Genomic DNA, 6,611 nt, shown 5'->3' with positions numbered 1-6,611 from the left:
CCTGAGTATCGGCAACAATGACGGGGGAGGAGTACAAACACAACCAGCTATTACCTCCTCAGGGATCCTTCCACTGTCATCCATCAGCCAATCAGAGAACTCCTCTGTGATGATCGGGGAGAGCAGACATGACCTGAGAGAGAGAGAGGTCAGTGTACAACACCACGGTATATGTCAGAGATACAGACATTCATTATAATAGTGTGGGGGGACATTAGAGTGTAAGCTCCTCTGGTACAGAGACTGATGTGACTGTGGGGGAGGGGACATTAGAGTGTAAGCTCCTCTGTACAGAGACTGATGTAATGTGGGGGGAGGGGACATTAGAGTGTAAGCTCCTCTGTACAGAGACTGATGTGACTGTGGGGGAGGGGACATTAGAGTGTAAGCTCCTCTGTACAGAGACTGATGTGACTGTGGGGGGAGGGGACATTAGAGTGTAAGCTCCTCTGTACAGAGACTGATGTGACTGTGGGGGGGGGGAGGGGGACATTAGAGTGTAAGCTCCTCTGTACAGAGACTGATGTAATGTGGGGGGAGGGGACATTAGAGTGTAAGCTCCTCTGTATAGAGACTGATGTAATGTGGGGGGAGGGGACATTAGAGTGTAAGCTCCTCTGTATAGAGACTGATGTAATGTGGGGGGAGGGGACATTAGAGTGTAAGCTCCTCTGTACAGAGACTGATGTGACTGTGGGGGGAGGGGACATTAGAGTGTAAGCTCCTCTGTACAGAGACTGATGTGACTGTGGGGGGAGGGGACATTAGAGTGTAAGCTCCTCTGTACAGAGACTGATGTAATGTGGGGGGAGGGGACATTAGAGTGTAAGCTCCTCTGTACAGAGACTGATGTAATGTGGGGGGAGGGGACATTAGAGTGTAAGCTCCTCTGTACAGAGACTGATGTAATGTGGGGGAGGGGACATTAGAGTGTAAGCTCCTCTGTACAGAGACTGATGTGACTGTGGGGGAGGGGACATTAGAGTGTAAGCTCCTCTGTACAGAGACTGATGTGACTGTGGGGGAGGGGACATTAGAGTGTAAGCTCCTCTGTACAGAGACTGATGTAATGTGGGGGGAGGGGACATTAGAGTGTAAGCTCCTCTGTACAGAGACTGATGTGACTGTGGGGGGAGGGGACATTAGAGTGTAAGCTCCTCTGTACAGAGACTGATGTAATGTGGGGGGAGGGGACATTAGAGTGTAAGCTCCTCTGTACAGAGACTGATGTAATGTGGGGGGGAGGGGACATTAGAGTGTAAGCTTCTCTGTACAGAGACTGATGTGACTGTGGGGGAGGGGACATTAGAGTGTAAGCTCCTCTGTACAGAGACTGATGTAATGTGGGGGGAGGGGACATTAGAGTGTAAGCTCCTCTGTACAGAGACTGATGTAATGTGGGGGGAGGGGACATTAGAGTGTAAGCTCCTCTGTACAGAGACTGATGTGACTGTGGGGGGAGGGGACATTAGAGTGTAAGCTCCTCTGTACAGAGACTGATGTGACTGTGGGGGGGAGGGGACATTAGAGTGTAAGCTCCTCTGTACAGAGACTGATGTGACTGTGGGGGGAGGGGACATTAGAGTGTAAGCTCCTCTGTACAGAGACTGATGTGACTGTGGGGGAGGGGACATTAGAGTGTAAGCTCCTCTGTACAGAGACTGATGTAATGTGGGGGGAGGGGACATTAGAGTGTAAGCTCCTCTGTATAGAGACTGATGTAATGTGGGGGGAGGGGACATTAGAGTGTAAGCTCCTCTGTACAGAGACTGATGTAATGTGGGGGGAGGGGACATTAGAGTGTAAGCTCCTCTGTACAGAGACTGATGTGACTGTGGGGGGAGGGGACATTAGAGTGTAAGCTCCTCTGTACAGAGACTGATGTAATGTGGGGGGAGGGGACATTAGAGTGTAAGCTCCTCTGTACAGAGACTGATGTGACTGTGGGGGGAGGGGACATTAGAGTGTAAGCTCCTCTGTACAGAGACTGATGTGACTGTGGGGGAGGGGACATTAGAGTGTAAGCTCCTCTGTACAGAGACTGATGTGACTGTGGGGGAGGGGACATTAGAGTGTAAGCTCCTCTGTACAGAGACTGATGTAATGTGGGGGGAGGGGACATTAGAGTGTAAGCTCCTCTGTACAGAGACTGATGTAATGTGGGGGGAGGGGACATTAGAGTGTAAGCTCCTCTGTACAGAGACTGATGTAATGTGGGGGAGGGGACATTAGAGTGTAAGCTCCTCTGTACAGAGACTGATGTAATGTGGGGGGAGGGGACATTAGAGTGTAAGCTCCTCTGTACAGAGACTGATATGACTGTGGGGGAGGGGACATTAGAGTGTAAGCTCCTCTGTACAGAGACTGATGTAATGTGGGGGGAGGGGACATTAGAGTGTAAGCTCCTCTGTACAGAGACTGATGTAATGTGGGGGGAGGGGACATTAGAGTGTAAGCTCCTCTGTACAGAGACTGATGTGACTGTGGGGGAGGGGACATTAGAGTGTAAGCTCCTCTGTACAGAGACTGATGTAATGTGGGGGGAGGGGACATTAGAGTGTAAGCTCCTCTGTACAGAGACTGATGTAATGTGGGGGGAGGGGACATTAGAGTGTAAGCTCCTCTGTACAGAGACTGATGTAATGTGGGGGGAGGGGACATTAGAGTGTAAGCTCCTCTGTACAGAGACTGATGTGACTGTGGGGGGGAGGGGACATTAGAGTGTAAGCTCCTCTGTACAGAGACTGATGTGACTGTGGGGGGAGGGGACATTAGAGTGTAAGCTCCTCTGTACAGAGACTGATGTGACTGTGGGGGAGGGGACATTAGAGTGTAAGCTCCTCTGTACAGAGACTGATGTAATGTGGGGGGAGGGGACATTAGAGTGTAAGCTCCTCTGTACAGAGACTGATGTAATGTGGGGGGGAGGGGACATTAGAGTGTAAGCTCCTCTGTACAGAGACTGATGTAATGTGGGGGGAGGGGACATTAGAGTGTAAGCTCCTCTGTACAGAGACTGATGTGACTGTGGGGGAGGGGACATTAGAGTGTAAGCTCCTCTGTACAGAGACTGATGTAATGTGGGGGGAGGGGACATTAGAGTGTAAGCTCCTCTGTACAGAGACTGATGTGACTGTGGGGGGAGGGGACATTAGAGTGTAAGCTCCTCTGGTACAGAGACTGATGTAATGTGGGGGGAGGGGACATTAGAGTGTAAGCTCCTCTGTACAGAGACTGATGTGACTGTGGGGGAGGGGACATTAGAGTGTAAGCTCCTCTGTACAGAGACTGATGTAATGTGGGGGGAGGGGACATTAGAGTGTAAGCTCCTCTGTACAGAGACTGATGTAATGTGGGGGAGGGGACATTAGAGTGTAAGCTCCTCTGTACAGAGACTGATGTGACTGTGGGGGGAGGGGACATTAGATTGTAAGCTCCTCTGTACAGAGACTGATGTAATGTGGGGGGAGGGGACATTAGAGTGTAAGCTCTTCTGTACAGAGACTGATGTAATGTGGGGGGAGGGGACATTAGAGTGTAAGCTCCTCTGTACAGAGACTGATGTAATGTGGGGGGAGGGGACATTAGAGTGTAAGCTCCTCTGTATAGAGACTGATGTGACTGTGGGGGAGGGGACATTAGAGTGTAAGCTCCTCTGTACAGAGACTGATGTGACTGTGGGGGAGGGGACATTAGAGTGTAAGCTCCTCTGTACAGAGACTGATGTAATGTGGGGGGAGGGGACATTAGAGTGTAAGCTCCTCTGGTACAGAGACTGATGTAATGTGGGGGGAGGGGACATTAGAGTGTAAGCTCCTCTGTACAGAGACTGATGTGACTGTGGGGGAGGGGACATTAGAGTGTAAGCTCCTCTGTACAGAGACTGATGTAATGTGGGGGGAGGGGACATTAGAGTGTAAGCTCCTCTGTACAGAGACTGATGTGACTGTGGGGGGAGGGGACATTAGAGTGTAAGCTCCTCTGTACAGAGACTGATGTGACTGTGGGGGAGGGGACATTAGAGTGTAAGCTCCTCTGTACAGAGACTGATGTAATGTGGGGGGAGGGGACATTAGAGTGTAAGCTCTTCTGTACAGAGACTGATGTAATGTGGGGGGAGGGGACATTAGAGTGTAAGCTCTTCTGTACAGAGACTGATGTAATGTGGGGGGAGGGGACATTAGAGTGTAAGCTCCTCTGTACAGAGACTGATGTGACTGGCTCAATGCTCTCTGTACAGCACTGCGGTATATGACAGAGCTATATAAATGTATAATAATAATAATAATAATAATAATAATAATAATAGTGTGGGGGGGAGGGGAGATGGGTGGCTCGGTGTTGTACAGCAGTGCGGTATATGTGGGTGATATATGAATGGAGGGAGGGGTGTACAGAGGTCAGGGGGTGTAGGTGACTCTATATCGGGCACACATCGGTGGTCGGTTCCCCCAGTACACACACGGTGATTTTGATGTCGCCCCTCCCCCCCCACACTCACCTCTCCCGTACTCCTCCGCTCTGTCCTGATCCTCTCCTCCCGGGGACATCCACCACCACCTGCCCCTCCAATCCCGGAAGTCAGAGGCCTGGCTCTGCCAGCCAATCGCCGCTCGCCGTCATGTCACGCGGGGCACGGAGATTGCCTTAAAGAGCCAGAGACACTCCCTGCTGTGCACATCACCGAGGCGTGACATCACAGGCCCCGCCCTAGGAGGAGGAGCTGTCTGATATCAGTTATATATGAGTAAAGAGGACCTGTCATATCAATACATCTATTATATATATATAGATAACAGGTCTTCTTTATTGGTCTATATATATAAAATTAAGAGGACCTATTATCTATCTATATTACCAGTAAATAGGATATGTTATATCAATACATCTAATATATATATATATATCTACCAGGTCTTATTTTTTGGTATATGTATTTGTATATGTATCCAAAGAAAGAGGACCTGTCATCTCTATATATATATAAAATAAAGAAGCCCTGTCATATATATATATAGACAGATAGATAGATATAATATATTTATTTATCCCAATAAAGAGGACCTGTCATCTATATATACATATATATATATATATAAATGAATGGTCCTGTTTAATGGTATACAATATATCAATAGATGACAGCATGGCAGGTCCTCTTTATTATATATATAGGGATGACAGGTCCTCTTTATTATATATATAGGGATGACAGGTCCTCTTTATTATATATATATAGGGATGACAGGTCATCTTTATTATATATATAGGGATGACAGGTCCTCTTTATTATATATATAGGAATGACTGGTCCTCTTTATTATATATATATATATATATATATATATGGGGATGACAGGTCCTCTTTATTATATATATATATAGGGATGACAGGTCCTCTTTATTATATATATATATATATATATATATATATATATATATATATAGGGATGACAGGTCCTCTTTATTATATATATAGGGATGACAGGTCCTCTTTATTATATATATATAGGGATGACAGGTCATCTTTATTATATATATAGGGATGACAGGTCCTCTTTATTATATATATAGGGATGACAGGTCCTCTTTATTATATATATATATATATATATATATATATATATATATATGGGGATGACAGGTCCTCTTTATTATATATATATATAGGGATGACAGGTCCTCTTTATTATATATATATATATATATATATATATATATATATATATATATAGGGATGACAGGTCCTCTTTATTATATATATATATAGGGATGACAGGTCCTCTTTATTATATATATATATAGGGATGACAGGTCCTCTTTATTATATATATATATATATATATATATATATATATATATATATATATATATATAGGGATGACAGGTCCTCTTTATTATATATATATATAGGGATGACAGGTCCTCTTTATTATATATATATATAGGAATGACTGGTCCTCTTTATTATATATATATATAGGGATGACAGGTCCTCTTTATTATATATATATATATATATATATATATATAGGGATGACAGGTCCTCTTTATTATATATATATATAGGGATGACAGGTCCTCTTTATTATATATATATATAGGGATGACAGGTCCTCTTTATTATATATATATAGGGATGACAGGTCCTCTTTATTATATATATATATATATATATATATATATATATATATATATATATATATATATATATATATATATATATAGGGATGACAGGTCCTCTTTATTATATATATATATATATATATAGGGATGACAGGTCCTCTTTATTATATATATATATAGGGATGACAGGTCCTCTTTATTATATATATATATAGGGATGACAGGTCCTCTTTATTATATATATAGGGATGACAGGTCCTCTTTATTATATATATAGGGATGACAGGTCCTCTTTATTATATATATATATAGGGATGACAGGTCCTCTTTATTATATATATAGGGATGACAGGTCCTCTTTATTATATATATATATATAGGGATGACAGGTCCTCTTTATTATATATATAGGGATGACAGGTCCTCTTTATTATATATATATATATATATAGGGATGACAGGTCCTCTTTATTATATATATAGGA

This window comes from Aquarana catesbeiana, linkage group LG13 (assembly GCF_042186555.1).
Source record: "Aquarana catesbeiana isolate 2022-GZ linkage group LG13, ASM4218655v1, whole genome shotgun sequence".
In the NCBI taxonomy this organism is placed as follows: Eukaryota; Metazoa; Chordata; class Amphibia; order Anura; family Ranidae; genus Aquarana; species Aquarana catesbeiana.
The sequence above is the reverse complement of the archived record's forward strand: the minus strand, read 5'-3'. Positions refer to the sequence as shown.